Source organism: Electrophorus electricus, chromosome 16, assembly GCF_013358815.1.
Source record: "Electrophorus electricus isolate fEleEle1 chromosome 16, fEleEle1.pri, whole genome shotgun sequence".
Taxonomy (NCBI): domain Eukaryota; kingdom Metazoa; phylum Chordata; class Actinopteri; order Gymnotiformes; family Gymnotidae; genus Electrophorus; species Electrophorus electricus.
This window is the reverse complement of record NC_049550.1, coordinates 2,742,554-2,763,944: the sequence shown is the minus strand read 5'-3', so window position 1 is coordinate 2,763,944 and position 21,391 is coordinate 2,742,554. Positions and strand designations below refer to the sequence as shown.

Sequence of the window (21,391 nt, the reverse complement as noted above, 5' to 3'; positions counted from 1 at the left end):
TTTCATTCTCTCAGGGACAGCACAGCAGTCCGACTCTCTTACTCGAAATGGTGAAGAGATCTTCGAGTATCATTTACAATAATTACCACTTGCATTTCTGTAATCATATTGGACCTTAACAGGAGCAGGGAAGTAATTCCCTGATTTCTGTGCATATCGCTATGCAGGCATTCATTTAACATTTTCAGCATTTGGCAGACACTCTTGTCCAGAGCAACATACGTATTTATCAGTATGACAACACATATGTGTACGAACCTCATGTCCTTGGTGTTACCTGTGCCTTACTATGGCTGTTTTAGCAGGTGTGCTACAGGACTATTTAGAAAAAAGAGGCTGATACCTCCAAAAATCAACAATCCACAGGATACCAGGGTCTCACAGTGTCAGTGTCTGGGGCTGTGGGGATACCGGAGAATCTTAGAGCCTCTGAGGAGAAGTCGGAATCCTGTGGTGCAGTCTGACATAGATGGCTTGCGCACCGGCAGGGGCTGGGGCAGCCGGAGATGACTCCACGTCAGTGCCAGACTTCTAAGATGGGGAGTTTCTGGAATCATGTCAAAAGGCAATGGTAGTTTCTTTGTGCTGCAATATGGTGAAAAGAACATCTTGAAGAAGAGCTCTTCTCAGTATATATGACCAAACTAATTGATTAATTTGTTACCAAAGTCAATTAACTTGTTTACTCATTATTTCATTTACTTATTTATTCACTCATTCATTCATTCACTCATTCATTCTGGACAACTTTTAATGCTCTCTTGCTGTCTCTGAAGATTGTGCATGAGCTCAGCACAGTCCATAACCTGTTTACTACAGCCTTACTATCACTAATTGGAGGTGTGACAATAGAGGCTGAGGCCTGCCAAGAGAAGCTGCGGCTGCTCTGCTTGCCAGACACTGCCGTAGGAGGAGGGTGGTGGAGGGTGGGGTGATTGGCAGGTGGGCCCATTTAACGCCAGCACGGACGCAATTGGCACAGGACTGGTGCGGCCATCCCGCTGCCAGCCAAGCTGCTCCCGCCGCTCTGGTGTGGTGTGGATTTTGTGCCTGATCACAAAATCTCCTCTCCGGTCACCACCCCGCCCTCGTCTTCCTCTGTTTGTTTTCTTAATAACCCCTTAGAGTTTGTCTGGTTCACAAATGTACAGCTGTATTTAACTGAAAGGACAACCAAAATGATTTTGGCAACATCAAAGTTGACGACTAGCTTAGCCTCTGCAATGAATGTTAAAAAAACAAACAAACTACATTTCAAATTGGTGTATGTGCAACCACCTCCTGCCAACACACAGACAAAATATATACATTTATGTCACAGAGATTATGTTTGAGTCATTCACACTCTTGAGTAACAGGGTTAAATAAGTGTTAGAATATATCAGCAAAAGCTAACTGGTCTTTGCCATGTGTGAGTGATATGTGATTTAGCTCCCTGTCACTTTACCTCCATCATTTATTTATGCTCACACCTGTGCACACACCAGCCACATGCATACACACAAACTCAGAAATAAATCTGTTTAGTTTAGCAATAGTTGTTAAGTAGACAAGCAAATGTATTGTAGAGACTTTTAAATACATTAAACATCTCGTACAGTTATAAGCCTTTAGTTTAGCATTAGATGCAGACAAGATGCAGTATATTGCATATTTTTAAATGAGTTTTTACTGTATTGCTATCAGTATCATATTGCTATAAACTCAACAAAGATGTTTTGGCTCATTGTGGTCCCCAACTCTACATAATGTTAATTTGAAAACAGATCAGGAGAGTTAATTAAGTTCCTTGTTGAAAATTATATAATAGTTGACTTTCTTGGTGACTTCACATATCTTGTGTGTTTGAGGAAAATTGTTCCCCTAAAAAGGAAAACGTGACTACCAGTGGGGAAACAACATTAGAATTCTGTTAGCTTCTGTTTCCAATGTCATTGACATTATACAATATCTTCAATATGCCAAACCACTGAGGTGGAATCGGCCTCCCTCCTCAATGGCAGCTGGTCATCTTTTTTCCTTATGAAAAATGACAGCCACCTCACAGATGTGGGAAAGCGATGTGGAAAATCAATTCTGAATTCATGTTCATTTGGTGAAAGGCTCCCAGTAGACAACTAGGTGATCTTAATTTTACAAGAATTAAGCATGGGACTGATTGAGAAACCACTGAACACCTCCAAAGAGAAGCAGTGCATCTCATGAGGAAATCAGCAACCTTAAGTCAATACAGATCAAATTCATCCTTGAATATTCTTGTGGTTACTATATGTATTACATGTGTACACTATTTTATATGTATTATAAAATATTTGGTTAGCTAGCTAACGCAACTTGCTGTTGGGACCTATTTGAAGGTCTATCTGAGTGGTTAGGCAGAAAGTTATTAGATATATATATATATATATATATATATATATATATATATATACTGGATACCGGATACCGAACAAAAGTGGAAATTTCAAGTGACCTTCTCATTTGTCAGGCTCAGTGGAGTCAGCTTGGTGGGCACCAGCACTGTACCATGAAGGTTTCCATGATGAAGCTTTTATTACCCTTTTTTACTGTAATAAAATCCATCTCCATATTTGACCAGGTAATTTAACTTGATGCATTAGAATTTATTCCACGTCAAATTACCTGGGCTCAGCACTGTCCGGCAAAGATCTCGGAGCCGTTAGGCGAGAAGAACGTGATGCCAAGGGCATGCTAATATGTGAATATAATAATATGTTAATGGACTGTGGCACTGTAAATCATATGAGGCAGGTTGGAAGCGTCTGTTAGCTGGGGTACCGCCTGGCTGAGGTTGTTTTGATCAGCGAGGAACAAACGGGTAGTATCCGAGCCACGCCACAACAGAGGATCGGGACCCTCGAACACTGTCCTTTCTCCTCCTCCCCCTTTTCTCCTCTGTGCTCGTTTAAACTCGACCACAGGAGTTTGCCTCACCTCTGTTTCAGAGGGGGTTGTTTACTGGAGGACTGCATTCTGGGAAGCAAACCCTCTCTATGCACAGTCACGGCACTGCTCATGGTGCCCGGGAGAGACTCAGCAATCATATCAGCTTGAAGTTTGCATGGCTGGACCTGCAGTGGGATGGGCGGACAGGGAGAACATGAATGCACATAGTTTCCTTTCAAAGCATGATGTGGCTCTAAGATTTTCAAGCGGATATGTTGATGGATTCTGTTGTGTGGGTTTTAACTACTCTGTGTGTGTGTGTGTGTGTGTGTGTGTGTGTGTGTGTGTGTGTGTGTGTTAGACTGTATCTCACAGTGTAGGCTTTTTCAGTAAGCAGTACAACATAAGCCAAGTGTCAAGGCCGTCAAATATAAGTGGTCTCTTATAAAATGGCAGTTCAGTCCCTGGTTAAGGTTATCTGGTTAACTGAAAGAAATTGTTACACAGCATGTCACCCAGAGGTAGGCTGAAGGTAGCCTGAAGCCATGTCTTTTTCCAGTTTGTAAAACCACACTACCAACAGGGCTTCATCTGTGTCACTTACAGTCGGTCATAGATGAATCACTCTCTGCATGCTGTGCTCACATGGCCAAACATGTACAGACAGCCATGAAAAGAACAAAAACAGGTCTGATTTAATTTCATCAATAGAGACTCTGCTATCTGACCATTAACATCCTTCTCCAATATCTTGAGTCAGACAGAAGCTGTTATTAAATACACCAGCCTGTGAACCCATCACATAAACCATGATGACAAAAGCCAGTACTCTCTCTCGCTCTCTTTTTTGGACTAAACCATCATTAGCGTACACCTAAAAATGAGGCTGTTTTTTTTCTCTGTAGCCTGTCTTTTATTGTGCATCGCACAGAGTCGATTTGCCTGCTAAATGAGGGTCCAGTCAGGCATGAGGTAATTTAGCAGGAGGTACAAATCGTCCACCGCTGTTGGGGCCAGTGACTGGATCAGGGTGTGTTTGGCAGGAGCAGGTGGAGGTGTGATGGATAGCCTGATTAGGGTTTTGGCGGGGATGCTTCCTACAGATGGCACCTCGCTGTAGGCTTCTATACACTGCCTGCTCCCTCTCTCTCTTTCTCCCTCCCTTCCACCATCCCTCCCACTCCCTCCCTTCCCCTCTCTTTCTCTCCCTCCGTCTGCTTTCTACATATTTCACGTCTGTCTGCCTCTTTCATGCTCATTCTGTGTGGCAGTCCCCCTGCTCATTATGTAGGGTAATTTCCAGTAGAAACCAGGATTAGGTTGTTTAGGCAGCGCTGTGTTCTACGCGCTTCAGACCCAAACGGGCCATATATCACTAAGCAGGATGTCCCCGCTGTGACCACTTCCAAAATTATAGTTAACAAGTTCATCCATAAAACCAGTGTTTTTTGTTGTTGTTGTTGTTGTTGTTTGTTTGTTTGTTTGTTTTGCTTCATCACACTTAATAACTCAGATATCAGATATCTAACTGACCATGCCAACCCTGTCAACTGGACAAAAAAAGTGCTCCTAAAGTGCTGGTGCCGACTTTTTTCCCCAGATTTGCACAACTAGCAAAAAAGAAGAAATGAGCAAATCCCTCCCTGGAACAGCTTTCCACATGTGGGAATGTTATTAGGGCTTAAACTGGGCGCTAAAAGCCCATCGTAGAGGTTGTAGACCTCATCGTCCTCATTGACCATATTGACCATAATCACGCCGTTGAGCCCCAGATAACCTTAGCCTTTTTCGTGCCTTGAACTAAGGATGAAATATTTTATAGTTAATGGTATAGTTTAAGATCTCAATGGTAGAATCCCTCCCCCTTGACCCTCATAATTCAACAGCTCTGCTTCTTATGAAGTATATTTAAGATTTTAACAACATGGTCGGTACAGTTGTCTTGGTTTGGTCACAAACACAAAAAGCTTAGACAACGTAATAACATAATAACACACAGGTGTTGTGGTGACTGAAGCAAGACACACCACCTGAGTGGGGCATGGCACACAACAAAAACATCAACAGCAATTTTTACCTTTTTTTTTTTTTTTTTTTTTCCATGTATGGAATGTGGCCATACATCTGACTGTCCTTAGCAGTGGCAATGACCTATATAAAATTGAAAAGTCACATTTATTTCACTAGAATGTCTATATAGGCCTTCTGCAAGATGAGTTCATCAAACAGCACCTGCAATACTGTTTGAGAACATGGCAAAAGTCTTGCCATGTGTTCATCCAAATATTCAAGGTATATTTACCCTTTCGCTTTATTTTGCTTTTCAAATAGTCAGTTATTTTGAAGGAGCATGTGCATGTTTTATTTAGGGACAGTTTTAGTTTCGGTTTATGAAATGGCTAGCTGAACTTCAATAGCTGTCTAAATCAGTCAGACGCATGCAATAAAATACAGACGACATCGGTTTATTCACAATGGGTAATTCCAAAAGTCACAATACAGCCACCGATCAGCAACAGGACCAGAGGCAAATGGTATATAAGAGAAAGACAAACTCGTAGTCCTGTTACAAGTCCAGAAATTGAAACAATCGAGTCAAACAGCGAATAAAAAAAAACACGTCGGCAGACGGGATGCAAAAATAGGATGAATACTCAATACACATATGTAAATCCTGGCAATTTATAGTTGATTTATAGTTTATTTTAAAAAGTAATGTTATGGTGCTTGTTACATGTTAGTATATTCTAAATCCAAAATGAATCCTTTTTTTTTCATTCAAGTGCTGACATGTCTAAAGTACATTGTGTTTTTTTTTCACCGTTACATTCAGAGAAGTACACTTTAGTGTTCCTGAAAAAGTGGAACTTTGGACATATGTATTTTTCATCTGACAACAATATGTCAAGTAAAGCAATGATTTCGGAGGAAAATCACATTTTTACATACCACAAATGTTATCAATCAGCCAAGACACTTTAGCAATGGAATTATAAATCTTACGACCACAGATTAGCATCAGGTGTATAAATTACATTTCCCTGTGCAGTAATGATATGCTTACTAGTTCTTAATAACTAATTATTTTTAGCATTATTACCATGTTTAGGTGACATTTCCTTAGCTTCCTGTGAGAATTTGACCCCCCTATCCCACATGCAAATTCTCTTGCACTAATGGAAAGAGGGCTATACTGAAAATAGTATCCTGGCACATACTGCCACCCAGCCCTCTGGTGAATTGTGTATTACAGGCTGATAATTACACTGTCAAGGCTCTTTAAAATATCCTTGTTGGCATTTCTAGATTGTTCTGTCTTTGACAGGTCATTCTGTTCAAGAGAAAATAATCAAATAGGAATAATGGGCCCTTAAATGGCTGAATTGTGCCTTAGATAGCACAGGTATTTAAAATGATATTAGAGCAGAATTAATCAAAAGGAGTTGGAGTTGTGAGCCAGTACCATAATGGAAGCTTGCTGAGATTCAACCTTACATTGTTGAAACCGTGCACCTTGAAATCAGTCTGATATCTCTGTACCACATGCCCCACTGACAGAATAAGCCACATGTGCTGGGCTTTTTTAGATGCTGGCATAGTGAGAATGGGGCATGCAATCTCATTCAGTTAATAATAATAATAATAATAAGAAGAAGAAGAAGAAGAAGAAGAAGAAGAAGCAGAAGAAGAAGAAGAATGATGATGATGATGAAGATGATAAAAACAACATTGATAATAATAACAGATATTTTTCTTTATAAATGCTTGTTAATATGTGCTGTTTTTTTTCAAACACCATCATAAAATACTATGCATTTTTGTATTTTTATTTTAATGGATTATTAAGAGACACAAAAATCATACAAAATGGTTCAGAGGTTTCAGAGGTGAATAATGATCTGAGTTCTAAGCATTAAACATTAGCCCTTTTGAATGGCAGAAAAAAAGAGAAACCCAAGCCACATGAATGTTTGAATAGTGTTTGGTTTTACTGAAAAGGCACCATCAGATCTGTTCTGTAAAGAACATGCCACTTACAAAGACACACAATGAATTTGTGTGTTTATGTATGCATTTTTATTTATTTATTTATTTATTTATTTATTTATTTATTTATTTATTTTTTTTTGGGGGGGGGGGGGGGGGGGGGCAGAGAAGAAACCAAGACAAATGGGACTGACGAAAAGAGATGGATGTTCATACTCACTCCCCAGCTTGACTATCTGGATCAGGTGTTTTAGGTTTAGGTTTGAACTGAAGTCTGCTGGAATACAGGGCTCTGGAAAACAGGGTGGTGACCATGTGGGTTGGAATTACACTGATAATGTCATTGAATAATCAGCCCATATCTCAAGGTAGTGATTTTGGAAACCTTGCATGCATCAAGGTGAAAAAGATGTCCATGTCCCTGTCTCTTTCTGTGTGTGTGTGTGTGTGTGTGTGTGTGTGTGTGTGTGTGTGTGTGTGTGTGTGTGTGTGTGTGTGTGTGTGTGTGTGTTTGTTTGTGTGTGTCCTTAACTAACTTTGGAGAATGCTACTTTTGAAGTGGCTTTGAAACTCTGATGGATATTCTGCTGGCAAAATGAAAAGTTTCATTTAGGAGCAGCCTCAAGAATTTGCAAACACTGTGAACAAAATTCTTCACACACTTATATAGCAAGGTTGTAATGGACTCTACTTGGGAAACATTCACCAGTAAGGGCCCAACATGCAGTGAGCCACAGAGAGAAAAGATATTGTTCTGTCCCCCAAACCCCCCACAGTATAATACAGTAAATTCTATAGTGCAGTGCCAATTTTGTAATAATAAATATCGTGATTACACTAGCCTGGCCCTAGAGGGCCACTACCTATTGCAGAGTTCAGTGATATCTCCACCCTGAGCCCTTGACTGGGCCCACAGAGGGCCGAATAATTAGGCGATGATGTGAAAGCAGTGGGTGGGAGCGGGGAAGTTGCTTCAGCGAACACCGCAGCCTCCGGCACAGGCGCGCTGGCAAGGAACACGGCTCCCCATCGTAATTCTTTTATGTCCCCTTTCATTGCTACATTTTGTCAATAATGAAAAAGCTCCAGCTGACATGGGCGTGCAGAAGGGTCTGTGTGTGTGTGTGTAGTCACTGTCCTGCTCTGCAGATTCAGCCTCTCTGCCTGGGATTTATGGGCCATCTCGCTTTAGTTCCTTTAGAGGACCTGTGTGTGTGTGTGTGTGTGTGTGTGTGTGTGTGTGTGTGTGTGTGTGTGCATGCATGTGTGTGTGTGCGCATGCCATAAAGCATGTCATAAAGCATGTCTAGATGCTGGGGCTGGATTTATGACAGGCATCACAGAAAAAGAATGGTGAACAGAGAGGGACAAAGAAAGAACCTTATCACACATTTCAGCTCTTTTAATGGATTACTTTTATATAGCTGCTCATGCTTATTTTTGTATGAGGCAAAAAGAAGTTCATTTAAGCAATTGTTATTCTGAGGTACTTGTTTCCTTTCAAGGAGTCATTTGCCTTCAATCATTCTACGTTGGTGAGGCTGTGGTGAATTACTGGAAATTGGTAACCCTTTCCTTTGGAAGAGAGAGGTGGGGTGAAATGGAATCTTTCAAGCATAGCAATTGCGAGATTTAAAAAAATCTTGAAGCAAGCAGTAGCAAAGCCGACTTTACACAAACTCTTTGAGAAGTGTTTGTTTTTTGTTTCAGCAGCGATTTTGTTCATATTCTCAAAGAAGAAGCCACAGCTACGGAGACCAGAGTGGAAGGAGCAGATTTAGGTTGGGGGCGGGCAGACATGCAAGGGACGACCCCCATGCACCCAGGCACGCATAAGCTCCTCCGCCTCGATTCCAAGGACGGATGCACGTTCTGCAAGCTAACGGGAACACGCAACGAGGGTGTCTTTCGCAAAAACCCGTGCTTGCTTCAAGGCCCAAGACACGACATCGTCCTCCCTCCTGCGTCTTCCTCCCCCGTGTTGGCGTCTGCTCCTTTCACCGGGGTCAGTCGAGTCGATTCCGAACAAGCGTTCATCACGCTGATGGCGAGACGGAGACTGCGATTAGCTCGGAAGACACTTTGGTAGCATTCATGCTCCAGCAAGACCCTCGGGCTCACTTTCCTATTGTAAACATCAACTGACCTTTGGCACTTTGCTCCACGATGCTCGCTACATAGTTCTGCCCAAAGACACTCAGCACAGAAAGGCACAGAAAGGTACACTCGCTTGAGGGAAGTGGCAGCAGAAAGGTTTCTTTTCTTTTCTTTTCTTTTCTTCCCCAATGCTTACTGTCCTTTTCCTTTAAATATAAAAGATGAAAGTCACCATCAGTTAATATCAGTTCTATATGCCTTTTCTGTGTACACCATGTATCAGAAGCTGCTAACAACATGATTGCAAATTAGTTTTCAAATTTTAATTCACAGAATAAAGCTCATTTGCATTGATGCAACTAAAGGACAGCATTGTAATTCCCAGGATTCAATTGTCGTGTTCTTGACACAAAATTGCACTGGATCAGTGCAGAGTCTGGAGAGATAGCAGCAGCCAACATTAAGGACACTAAGACCAGAGCTTGAGAATGAGCAGAGCTCTTCAAAGTTGCCTCGCACGTGCACTGTGTCAGATCCAAGCACACCTGGCCTACATCATCTGTAATGTGGAATAAAAAAGACTCGTTATGTAATGTGTTAAACAGCCTCCAACAGCGACTTCCCAGAGAGTAAGGATTAACTTGTGACCATTGGAGTATGCATTGAAGTGGGCAGTGCGTGTGTGTGTGTTTGTGTGTGTGTGTGTGTGTGTGTGTGTGTGTGTGTGTGTGTGTGTGTGTGGTTGATTGACTTGGTAAAGGTCACTGGCTTTTTGAAAACCAAGCAATAACACTAAGCCCTGTGATATAAAAGTGAGAGATATAAAAGTGTGTTTGCGCGTGTGTGTGTGTGTTTGCGCGCGTGTGTGTGTGTGTGTGTGTGTGTGTGTGTGTGTGTGTGTGTGTGTGGCTGGAATGGGTCAGATATTAGCTGCAGCTGAAGAGCAGAAATGAGACACCAGCATTTTCAACACATTAATCCACTCAGATTGGTGTATGTTAATCCATCTCTTTGCTCACACACACACACACACACACACACACACACACACACACACACACACACACACACACACACACACAGACACACACACACACACACCAAATTGAGTGTAGAAAACAAATCCTGTTCTCACTTTAATACCTTTTTATTTCTATATATAAATCTCTGTTCCCCACACACAGGCAGCCCTCTCTAATGGTCTGAGTCCACCTCTCTCACCCTCAGCTGCCGCAGGAATAAAGAATGCAGTGCAGACTAATGTGTATTTGTTTGTGTCTGTGTGTGTGTGGGTGTGTGTGTGTTTGTAAGAGAGAGAGAGGGAATAAAAGGAAAGAGTTGCATGTGAGGATGCAAAAAAGCATGCGCATGGTGTGTGATTGTATGTGTTTTGACAAACATGTCCCACACCAGTGCTTCGCTTCTGAGAGCTCCTGTGTGTGTGTGTGTGTGTGTGTGTGTGTGTGTGTGTGTGTGTGTGTGTGTGTGTGTGTGTGTGTGTGTGTGTGTGTGTGTGTGTGTGTGTGTGTGTGTGTGTTTGTTTGTTTGTCTCAGCTAACAGGTCTGACACTCCCTTCATCCACTTGGCACTAGTAAATGCAGCTTCTCACCATGATGCTGTTCATAAGAGAAGCTGTGTGAAACCAGGGTGGCAGCATATCAAGTGAAAATAGAGATCCGTAGATTGTGATGGGTTTTCCTCTGTTTGCTTGTTTCCCAGTGGCTGGCTCGGCAGATCCTGTGGTTAGGCTCACTGCAGCACCTGTGGCACTTGAAAAAATCTGTCTCCAGCTTGCACTGAGCCACATCATTTTATTCGGACAGAGCTCTGAACTTCATCTGCCTCGATATGGCTATTTTCTTCTACTGTGGCTGAGGTTTATCTGGGAAACTGAATTGTGCAGAACTGTGTCTGTATGTTTGTGTGTGTGTGTGTATGTGTGTGTGTGTGCGTGTCTGTGTGCTCTGTCAATCTTATATACAGTAATACCCTTTGATATCCTCAGCCTACATTAGATGATGCTTACCCCAGTGGCAGAACCTGTTTAATAATGTGTGGAACAGGGCAGGAACCCACGTCCCTTTGCAAACCGCTGGCAGATCCAGAATGTCACTACGAAACATCCTGAAAGGAATCAGAAGGCTACTACACATGCACGAGTGCATTAAAGTGGTCCCCTTCAGACATGTGATCTTTGCACCTTGACCCCCAGAGGGAGGGACACAAGCAGCAAGTCTGATCTGCTTTCCTGCGATGCTTCCGTCTGCTTTTGCCGGCATCGCCAGCTTCCCCATCTGTTGGCCAGTCTCCGGGTAACAACCCGCATAAATGAAAACAGAAGCACGAATAAACATCATGGAAAAATTTATATTAGTTATGCATTCATTCATTCAAATTCGTTAGATTGAGACAAATCCCTCTTGACTTCTCCCCTTCTGCAGGGAAGCAGTTCTGCATTTTGGTGCAGTTCAGTGTTTTTGTTGTTGTTTTTGTTTTGTTTTTTTACTTGTGGTTGTCCCGTGTGCAGTGATGGGAGTCCAGGAGAGATGAGCGTTCCTGAACTAGGCTCCATTCGTCCCGCCCATTCAGCAGGTCTCTGTGTGCCGGAGACGGACAGGTGAAGGCCGCAAGGTCCTCCCTTCCTCTTCACAAGGGCTCGCTCAGCGCTGTTGGATCCATCACCATGTTTTGCTTTTCACATTTTACTTCTACCTTTATATACTATTTGATAAAAAGGTAGAAGCATTCAGGCAGTGAGAATTGTAAGAATTGTAAGAAACAAAACTTTTTCTTTCTTAAGGACACACACACACACATGCACAGACACACACACACACAGGTAAATGAGTTGCGCAGATATGCATACACACACACAAAGACACCCTCACAGTTGCTCTAAACACACATTCTTATGACCATCATGAAAAAGACATGGATGCTTCTCAATGCTGTGTGGTGTGGGTAACACTAAAACACCTGACACTGTTTTGTTTTGTTTTTTCCTCAAGAAAACATAACATCTGCCTGGTGGAGAGCAGACAGTTATGACAAAGAAGGATGAAGAAGGATGCCATGACATACAAATAACTAGCAATAACTAGGGGACTGCACTATATCAGCCAGAGCATTTAAGAAGCTAATTTATGTTATAATGTTACACAAGAAAAAAGATCCTTCAATTGCAACAGCATTGATTAAAAACAAGCAACAAAAGCAGAGCTATCTTTTCAGTCCAGCTGTACAGCTGCACGTCCTCCATTGGGAGCCAACGGTGGCGACGGAGCTTTCCTGCCCATTCCCTGGCAACCTACGGGCTCTCGTGCGAAAGTGTGCTTATGCAGGACTTGAGTCATCCCCCACCTATGCTGCTCGCCACTCCAGTGGCCTGGACAACATCCCTCCCCTCCTCCCACCCACACACACACACATACACACACACACACACAGACAGAGTTTCAGGCCTAATCCGCTGCGGGGGCATGGGACAGCGCTGAGTCTTAAGCCCGCGCGACCTCTGTGGGAGCACGCTTACGCCCAACGCAATTATTCTTTCTCGCTGACTCCACCATAATTGAAGGGCAGTTGTTTTCTCTCCTGCCTGTCGTGATAGCGAGGCAAAGATTGGTGGAGGGGAGGGGGGCGGTGTTTCAGAGGCTGGCTCCTCGACTCACTGTCTGGTTTTATGGTGACAAGAGAAACAAAGCTGTTTCCCTTGACAGTCGTGCAAGTTGAGGAGCATATATACATCTTGAAGGAATTTCACCTACATGTTTAATTGTTTTTTCCAATTAGTTTAATTGGTCAAATGGGTTTGTGGGTTAAATTGGGACACTTTGAATTTGGGAATACTACATGTAGATGTTAGCTTCATTATATTTCATGGCAATTTCATGGTCTTGGCCATGGGGCACCAGATCAGCTATGAGCTCCCCTCTCAACATAGCATGAACTTTACCAGGTCCTTCTCTCATGGTCAGCACGGTGGCCATGAACATTATTGCTATTATTTCTGTGTCTGTGCTTTGCTAGGAACAGACTCAGCTGATATCACAGCACATTGTCACTTAGCGGTTTTTGAGGACTATCTATCATGGCCCAGGACTCACCCTGATGCAGTAAAGAGAATGTTCTTCATGTTACACATCTGACCATCTACTGCCAACTTTCTTCTTAATTCCACTGTGTTTTTGGGAAATGATGTCCCTAGCCAGTCACAAGGCCTCTGTTAGGTTGCCGTTAGTGTCTAATGTTCTCTCAAGAAAAAAAACAGCCCTTTCAAATCCTGCTCCATGTGTCTTCACTGAACAGAAATTAATGCAAAGATAGTGTCAGAAATTATCTGAGATGCAGGATGCAATTACAGACAATTTATTAAGTACACAAGCCAAGGATACAGGCAAACCCAAAGTGGAACACAGTCAGAAGGTCAGGAACAAACACAGCAGGTCTTGGTTCTGCTCAAGGTTTCTTCCTCATGGTCTACGGAGTTTTCCTTGCCACTGTCAACCTTGGCTTGCTCAGTCGGGGCTTTAACTTGGAAATTTGTAAAGCTGCTTTGTGACATCTGTTATAAAAAGCTCTGTATAAATACACTTTGAATTTTTTTTTTATTGTTTAGTAGCAGGTCAAGAACACAAGCAGAAGATCAGGAACACACAAAGCATGTCAGGAACACAGGCAGAAGGTCAGGAACATGCAGCAGGTCACAAACACAGACAAAAGGTTAGGAACACATACGGCAGGTCAGGAACATAGGCAGCAGGTTAGGAACACACACAATATGTCACAATACAGGGAGCAGGAGTCTCCAAGATTATCAGAAAGACAGAGATGCAGAACAAGGAATTGCAAGAGTCAAGGTCGTAGGTATAACAAAGAGTGCTCTTTAGTCCGCCATGCGGACATCAATTATTGACTTATCACTCTATAGTTTTCTTTCCGATAACAATATCTAAAAGAAAGCTGTCCGCAGTGAACTAAAACGCCTTAGCTAACATCACAATATGGGTCGTTGTAGAAGAAATTAATAAACTCAGAGTGAATCATGCCCTTTCCTGGAATTCAGAAAATTCAAGTCAGATCAAGAAAGCAGTTCATCTCTCTTTACCACCTATCCAGCTTTTGTTTCTGTAATTTGGCAAGCAAAAACAACCACAGTGACTCACAATGGCACGGGGTGCTCAGCGGCTGCTGGGCCGAAATTGCAATGCTATATTAGAAATAAACTTTACTTGCTTTGCTATTCATGACTGTACTGCATATATGCAGTGCCATGTCCTGGGCAATTCAGTTCACTTGTTTAGTGGGGACATCAGCAGAGGGATGGATAGTTCAAATGAAATATGCAGATAAGGAAAGGAGCCATGTGTAACAGCTTCTTTGCAGCTGGGAACTGAGGTTGTAGGTTGCTATAGAATATTAATTACAAAGCCGTGTACCTGTTGGGATATGTTAAACTTATAAATTTAGAGCGAGGAGAATTCTAATAATACATTGGGGAATGTAAAGGATAGTTCCACGTTCATTATAATTGCCTGTGTACTTCGGAGCCGGTGTTGAGCTAAATCTAGTGCAGCAGAAGTTGTGCCCCAAGAGTGGAGCTATTACAGCCCTAGCAGCAGAGTGATAAATGTGTTTTGGTCCATTTCAAGCTGTAGCCCAGCAGTGGGTTCCGGGGGTGTCCTGGCAGCCTCACTCCCACTCTCTCTGACCCCAGGGGGACTGCCGGGAGGGTCTGGTGAATGCTAATCCAGCCGGCTGATGCTCAGGAGTGATGAGACAGACTCCACGCAGACAGCCCGAGCAGGTTGGCGATGAATGTAGGCAAATTTCAAGTTCGCTTTAAAAGCTAAGATTGACACAATAAGTGGGAATGACATTCCAATGACAGATAACAATTAGGCAGTTTTGGGACTGCTGTGTCTCGTGTTCCCCACAGAGTGTTCCCCTCAGACTTACCCCGTGCAGCACTATGCCTGTCAGGGTTCTCCAGTACAATTGAATGGCTGGCAGGGTTCCCCAGTGCAGGGCAGTGCCTGTCAGGATTCCCCAGTATTGCCTATTGCCTGTCAGGGTTCCCCAGTATTGCCCATTGCCTGTCAGGGATCCCCAGTACAGCGCAGTGCCTGTCAGAGTTCTCCAAGCTGCCATTTGTCCCACCTGCATCCCCCCCTTCCTTTCTCCCTCTGTGATTCCTCAGTCTTCCCCTTGAAAATTCTACTGGAACACACACACACACACACACACACACAGAGTGCTCAGTTATCAGAACGCAGGTCGCCTTCCCCACCGTCCCTGTGCCCCTCCCACGTCTAGCAGGACCAGTAGCCCGTCACTGTCCTCCCTGTAGAGCCTCGTGTCCTTGATAATACGATGACATCACCCTGCCCTCGCATGCCGCTCCCGCTGATGACTGTGAGACACTCATGGTCACTCCCCATGCTACGCCCACCACCTGTGCTGTGTGTGTCGCTCACCGTTCTACATGCTGGTTTGAGACCTGCGGCTCATGGCCATTTCTCACTATTCATGGCTCATTTTATTGCCAGCCAAACATCCTATGGTAATATCTGTTTTGTATGTTTTTTGGGGGGGTTTTCTGGGCTCTATGGCAGATCTCCAGAAGGAAAAAATCACTGCTAGTTTGCCAAAAGAATCAAAACCCCACAAAATTGGATGAATAAAGTGCTCTGATGAATATGTATGCATGTATAAAAAGGTGTTTTTACTTCAGATTTTCTTTCTACTTTCTGCATATAATAATAATAAGAAGAAGAAGAAGAAGAAGAAGAAGCTGTTGTTGACGATGTTTCATTTGGAATATATATATATATATATATATATATAAACACTAATACAAACATGAGCAATAAACTTTGTGGTACTAAGTAAAATGACTAGAGAACAGTGCAGACAGACAAAGACCACCACAGTATAAAGGAGAAACAGGAACATTGACGGACAAACACACTACAAACACTGGGGATTAAATACATACATAAATCAGATGATTTAACAGGGTGCGAGTGTAACAAGTGACGTGGCAGGCCATATCACGTTATCTATGAATCGGGGAGCATATCATTACAATTAGACCTTGGTTTAATGGAAAAAGTTCCATACACCATAAAGCTAAGAGATGAAAAATCAAACGAGCAAACCTAAAAATAAAAAAATAATGGAGCAGTTTGGTTTTAAAGTGGGAGGGGACAAAAAGGAAGTAGAGGGTTCGAAGTGGACAAAGCTAAGCTGTGGTGGGTGGGGCAATTCCTTTTCACACCACATGTCATTGGGGGTTGGTTTGTGATCGGTCTTGGGGTCCCATTCAACCCTGCTCTCTTTATTTGATGCCTGTTATTAACGCACCCTCCATCTCCGACTGCTCCACTTCCATTTACAGAACTACATCCAGAGAAAATCATAACATAAATGTATCTATTTTCTCAACAAAACTAATGATGCTAATGATGATTGAGCCATAGTAGGGAACTATAAACCTTCCACACAGAGAGAACATGCATAGGTCTACTGATTCTATTCTCATTGGAAGTAGAAGTAACTAGCGTTGTTATTATCAGTGCTGGGTTTCTTGAGGTCATCTGCTGAATCCAGTGAATGTCCGTCTCTTCCAATGTTTACTGCTTGTTTTGTATATGTTTACTTTGTTTAAGACGCTGATCTTGGGCCTTTGACATGTAGACATTTAGAAATCTTACTCACGCTTCGTGCTAAGCTCTCAGTAGAGAAAGTGGGAGGTGTGTGTGTGTGTGTGTGTGCAGCCATGCATGTATGCATGTGTGGGTGTGTATGGGTATTTGTGTGTGTGGGTTTGTGTGTATGTGTGTGTTTGTGGTCAATGCCTTTTTAGATTCGCACCTGCTTAATCTAGCTCTTATTGAGCCACTGCTGCAGGTCATGGCCTGCTAGTGTGGACTTTCATACAGCCAAATGGTGTACATCATTAAAGCTGTGGAAGACTCTTGCTTATATTTTGTTTGGGTTTGTTTGTTTGTTTGCAATTTTATTTTTGTTATTCTTTTTTTGAAAATATTATAGCTGCATTAATAAGACCTCTGTCATGTCAGGAACATTGCATACACTGAGTTGTATGAAGACTGTCAAACAGACTGAGCTAGTCGACCTGTGCCTTGTTTGGGGCATGTACATGGAGGCTGGGGTCATGGAGGATCAGTGTGCGTCGGATCTGATGCTCCCATCTGGCATGGAGAGTGACCTCTGCAGACAAGATCTCAGCTATGTCAGCTGGGGTTACTCAATTGCTTTTAGTGTGTCCTGGAGATGGAGAAAAAAAGAGGCTGAGAGTGAGAAATAAACATAAAGTAAGAGAAACAGAGCAAAAGGGAGATTGACTGAAGGTGTGGGGTGGGGGATGGCAGTCAGCATCACCAAGCAAAAACTCAACTCGATGCTTTTTGATACCATAAACTGACAAATGACGCATGCCCCCTCCAGCTCGGAGGAGACACCGCCCTGCTGAGTAGGTACCTTTTTTTTGTACTTTGTAGCATTTTTTTATGTAGCATGTAGTACCATTTTTTGGTTGAATATGAAGCAGTTTTTGGCTCAGTCATTTGCATCATGTCGCACAAAATGGCTTGAATGGCAGGACACAGTCCAAGTGCCAATTACTGCAGCACTGGAATTGCAGCAGCCCGATGGTAAGTGCAGCTCCATATACCACACAACCTGACCTCATATGTACATATTTACCTATTCATATTCATTCAGATAATTATCAAAGGTTATCAAATGGTTATTATGGCTGTCAAAGGGTTAAGAAGAAAAAGGCAAAATAGATGTATTACTTTACATCATGATAGCCATTATTACTATCTGGAAGGGGGGGGGGGGGGTTGTAAGCATTACATTGTATGTTACCAGCTAACTATTTCATCCAGTAACTATGACAATAATATCTGGTTCGTATACCATCATGAAAGCATTTCCAGAAATTAATTCACAATTTACTTAATAATACAGGAACTGTTTTTCTTTTGAAATTGGTGAAGTATTGCAAGAGAATTATTATTTCTGTAGGCAGTGCAACTGCCACCAAAAGAGAGTTGAGCTGGCGTGCTATAAAAAAGCAGCACGGATGCTAATGAACGCTTGTGGTAGTGCAGGAGGAAAAAGATGAATCCATCATGCCTCCAGTCGGCCTGGACGAGATGTTCGAAGTCCTCCCTTTAGCAAGAGAGCCACGGGATTTTCATGGCCTTCATTTTTCTCTCCATTACCACTCATCTATCTCCGTCACTACTACAGTCAAATAAATGTCATCTGTCTGAGGTGTAGGTCCGCCATGCATCACTTCACTCATCCTCTGCTCACCCTCAAACCCCCCCCCCCCCCCCCCCCAATCTGGGACTTGAGACTCCTCCCACCCCACCCTCCAGGATTGGGGAAAATTACTTTCCCCACCAAAGAAAAGCCGGACACCACCTTCCCCCATTACCCTCCCTGCCATGGCCCATGTCTCTCAGGAGGTCTGCAATAAAACCCGCCCTCACTGGGGGCAGAGCCTTGGGCCTTAAATCAGATCTGCTGCATGGGTCTTAATAGGAATATGGATCAGATACCCATTCCTCTGACGATATTGGCCCAGGCACGGTGCGTGAGCTGCGCTCTAAATGTCACTGTTGCTACTATTTACACCTCTCCTCATGCCATTTAAGCAAATTGTTATTGATCCATGGGCCTGATGTGCAAAGGGGATCTGTTCACATCGTTGCACACTCACACCCAGGGAGAGCCTTGGCCATGCATGCTTAGTCCCAGAGTCACTGGTTCCTTGCTCTCATTTGTCTCAGTGTGTAAAGATGTAAATGAGATGTAAATGAGATGTAAAGATGAACGTGTAAATTAGGCCAGCACAATAGATCGCTGGTTAATTGTTATCACAATACTGACCTTTGCAGTACTGAAATTGCGGAGGATGGTGATGTGCAAATGAGCCTACGGACAAATAGGTTTTTTTTTTTTAAATCTTGATACACTTCACATGTTTTAATAAGTGCAATCATTTTGATTAATAAAGGCAATAATTCTGCTCATAGTAATGCAAGATAGACTTTAACCATGTGACATTAAGTTCATCAATGCATATAATGCAGGACATCTCACAATCACAATATAATATTATTGCCATATTGTATGGTCCACCTAGTATGGTCGTCCAGGCCAGATGAACTGTGCCTCTATGTGTAACAACAACACAAGTGGAACTTCAGAAACCTCAGATCTTACCTGATGAAGCATTCCCACCCTCAGCTAAAATTTGTTTATGCTGATGATTTTAAGAGATTGCTGTGCAAGTTCATGTGCAGTGGGGAGAGTGTAGCCCGCATTGGGAGGTGAGACGGCCCAAATGTACGATTAGGGTGTCGTTAAGGGCAAGGAACTAAAGCCGAGCCAAGCTGCTTCATCAACAGGCTGTGAGCTCCAAGATGTCGAGTCACAGATGATGTGTGGGAGTACTAACAGGATCAGCACTAATGCGGCGATTCATCACTGTATTGACCTGGTCTGGGCCTAGGTAAGCCTCGCTCTGGATGAGAGCTCTCATTGCTCGTCTCAAAACCTGGACGTCATTCTCCATTGCCCATTGCCAGGGTCTGGGCTTGAAGCTTCGGTGATGGAACAGCAATTCTCAGCACCTCATTTGAAATGGACAGGATATGGAATTGGTGAAAAGTACAGGGTCCAAAGAGAATCAAGCAGATCCTTCACCATATTTTGAAACCTGGATGGCATAAAAAGCATGGACATTCCAGATCCGGGATCTATTGCCATTTTTCCACTGGGCAGTGTGGTAATTGTCCTATTCCTACTCCGAACCAAGATCTATCCAAACCTTGTCCAAATACCTGTTTCCATTTCCCGTAGCATAACAGAACTGTAAAAGTGGGAAGAGTATGCAATGCTATGCTATGCAATGCTCATGGAAACAGTAAACACAAAACAATAGAGAAGCTTCTGATTCTGATTTACCTTTTGCTTAGCATTTGGTTTTACATAAAAGACAGAGACAGAAAAAGGTAATGAAAAAAGGGAGACCAGTCAAAAAAGAGCACTCAAAAAGAGAAACAAACTTTGGAAGACAAAGACATAGCTTTTGTTGGTCTGCACAAAGAGCTAATGCAGATAATTAGCTAATCATCTGTTAAAGTTAGCCTTTATTGGTATAGTTTTAGATAAATAGGTTGTAAATAATTCTAGCTAGCTACTCAAGCTTGTGTCTTCCACTGGGTTTTTAAAATGGCAGTTGTCCTAATGTGACTTGACTGATGATTCTGTGTCAATTGCGTTTAACCTATCAGTGATCAGCACTGCTTCAAGCTCGGCCCATACATTCCAGCATGCTTGGTACCCAAGTACAAAGAGTAACCAAGTTCATTTACATTTACATTTACGGCATTTGGCAGATGCTCTTATCTAGAGAGACTTACAAAGGTGCTTTTCATTTACTAACAGAATGTATCCTAACCAGTACAGTAGGTTAGAGTTCAAGATGCCATTGAACTAGAATACTGTTGAAATACAGAGATCAATGTTGATGCCTAAAAGTGCACATAAGCTCTGTAACAGACAACAATAAGTGCATTAAACCATACCTTACAATAAGTACTATAGTTTCAGTTACTCAACATAGGTGTAGGATCAGTGTTCATTTAAATATTCCACAAATAGATGGGTCTTCAGTCTGTGTTTGAAGACTGCAAGGGACTCTGCAGTCTGGACAGGTCAGGAAGTTCGAGCCACCATCTGGGAGCCAGGACAGAGAATCAGTTTCGATGCTTGTCTTCCATGAGACTTGGAGTATGATATTTCAATGGCTTTGACCATTGACATCATGTATGGAGGGCCTGGTCCACAGCAGCAGAGTGACATTTGTGAACTTTGAAAGATTGAAGACCAGACAGGCTGCTGCACTCTGGACAAGTTGTGGAGGTCTGATGGCTCTTAGCGGAAGACAAGCAAGTATCGAGTTTCAATAGTCTAGCTTTGAGATGAGACTGCACAAGCACCTGGGCAGCTTCCAGTGAGAGAAAGTGTCAAATTCTTTGTATGTTACAAAGGAGAAACCTGCAAGACTGGGTCAGATTTGAAACATGATTTGAGAACAACAACTGGTTGTCCAAAGTTATGCCCAGTCACACTATACTGCACACACTATACACTGTCACACTATACTGTCTGCTCTAGAAGGGATAATGACAGACATGATGTCAAAAAGCTCATGTGGCCCTGGATTCTATGGTCACTATACTGTCTGCTCTAGGAGGGATAATGACAGGCCTGATGTCACGAAGACTCGGGTGGTCCTGGATCTTATGGTCATATGTGGTCACTACACAGTTTGCTCTAGCAGGGATAATA

At 42.8% G+C, this 21,391-nt stretch overlaps 1 protein-coding gene and 1 long non-coding RNA gene across 6 annotated transcripts in view; both read left to right on the top strand.

Moving 5' to 3' along the window:
* The window catches only part of LOC113579188, a 39,920-nt gene extending 24,211 nt beyond the window's left edge, over positions 1 to 15,709 (top strand). The window contains exons 4-6 of the long non-coding RNA XR_004776993.1: positions 10,712 to 11,304; positions 11,520 to 11,609; positions 12,001 to 15,709. This is a non-coding gene — a long non-coding RNA (uncharacterized LOC113579188). The remainder of the gene's footprint in view (positions 1 to 10,711; positions 11,305 to 11,519; positions 11,610 to 12,000) is intronic.
* The window catches only part of LOC113579187 (receptor tyrosine-protein kinase erbB-4), a 165,441-nt gene that overhangs the window by 48,127 nt on the left and 95,923 nt on the right, over positions 1 to 21,391 (top strand). The window lies entirely within an intron of this gene.